We start from the raw sequence: 1,425 nt of genomic DNA on the forward strand, positions 1-1,425 counted from the left end.
TCCATCGCCGGATTGGTACGCCCATTGGAAGGAACCATCAGGATCCACATTCTGACTTTGGGATATTATGGGCACTGGGGTGGTACCAGCAAGGGCAAGAGCCGCCAGACCAGAGAACACAATCAGTTTAGTGAACATTGTTAGTTGCGTGTGGGACACTGAAGATGCAACCATTTTTTTGGCTTTTATATCGCCGATCTGCAGGTGGATTAACTATTGTCAACGTTACATCAGTGAATTTGGAATTTAGATTTCAAGGCGAATTAGCCCAATTTTTTCCCAAGTTATTAATATTCCGCTGACTTTTACAAAATATGCTAAACCGATGCTGCTGATGGGTTTTGCCTGCGGGCCGCCTTTAAACCCACGCAATCTGCTTGCAAAGGTTGGCCAATGTGTTCAACCATCACAACCTTTGTAGGGAATAAAGCGCGATTTATTGGGGGAAATCCCCAGGAGGGCAACAGCGCTTGTTACAATTGGAAAATTACTATTTTTAATTTTTACTTGACTCCAAAACATAAAATCTGATTTACCTTAAGGCAATTTTTAAGAATTTTTCAAAATTGCATGTTGTTTTCGGACAGATTTAAGTATGCGCTGTTTTCCCATGTTTTGCTCAGGAACTAGCAAAGTTAGAGAGTCACTTTTGCCTGGCACTTCTAGGAGAAATTGTGTTCTATAAGTGCAAAACGTTGCGACTTTGGATCATCATCAGGAAAATTTTCGGGAATTTAGGAAATATTGTTGGGTTGTTTGTGATGAAATGATGAAAATGTGCCCTAAATGGCAACGATGTCAGACGCTCGCTGTGCGCCACCCCGACGGTTGTGGTTCTATTTTGAACCCTGAATGTGTGTGACGCCCAGGCTTGCCAGCTCTACCGTTTTAACGTTAATTATGATATACCTACTTTTGTAAATGTTATTTTCATAATTATTATTTTTATTTTTTAACAGAAATTTAGGGACGTTAAATTATCTACCGTTTTCTTTTTAAATCTACCGTTTTTCCTCTATCCATTCTACCGCTTTCGAAGTTCTTGGTGTGGCAACGCTGGTAAGGCCAAACTCATTTCGGCTTTGTATAAAACAAAAAAATTTAACTTTGTTTGCAACGTAGTGTAGTTTGGACCTTTTTGTTCAAATATAGATATAAATCATACGGTCCACAAATTTCGAAAGTTAATTTAAAGAATTAAGAGACAAAAATTGATTGTCCCCATGCAATCCCATACATAAATGTTGTTTATGAAGGCCTAAGTTTGGATAGAGAAAAAAGGTAGATTTAAAAAGAAATCGAAGGAATTTCATCTCACAGAACTTTAGCTCTTCATAACCAACCGCAAAGTTGTATACCAAATAAAAAATCGTCAAAATAGCCTGATCATGACTCAAATTCGAAACGTTTTCCACTCATAGAACA

At 38.1% G+C, this 1,425-nt stretch overlaps 1 protein-coding gene across 1 annotated transcript in view; it reads left to right on the plus strand.

The window, feature by feature from the left end:
• Positions 1–1,425, plus strand: part of LOC109542730 (guanylate cyclase 2D) — a gene marked incomplete at its 3' end in the record, with an annotated part of 99,595 nt that overhangs the window by 82,652 nt on the left and 15,518 nt on the right.

Source organism: Dendroctonus ponderosae, unplaced genomic scaffold, assembly GCF_020466585.1.
Source record: "Dendroctonus ponderosae isolate FM_Combo_2020 unplaced genomic scaffold, Dpon_F_20191213v2 Dpon_F_20191213_11, whole genome shotgun sequence".
Classification (NCBI taxonomy): domain Eukaryota; kingdom Metazoa; phylum Arthropoda; class Insecta; order Coleoptera; family Curculionidae; genus Dendroctonus; species Dendroctonus ponderosae.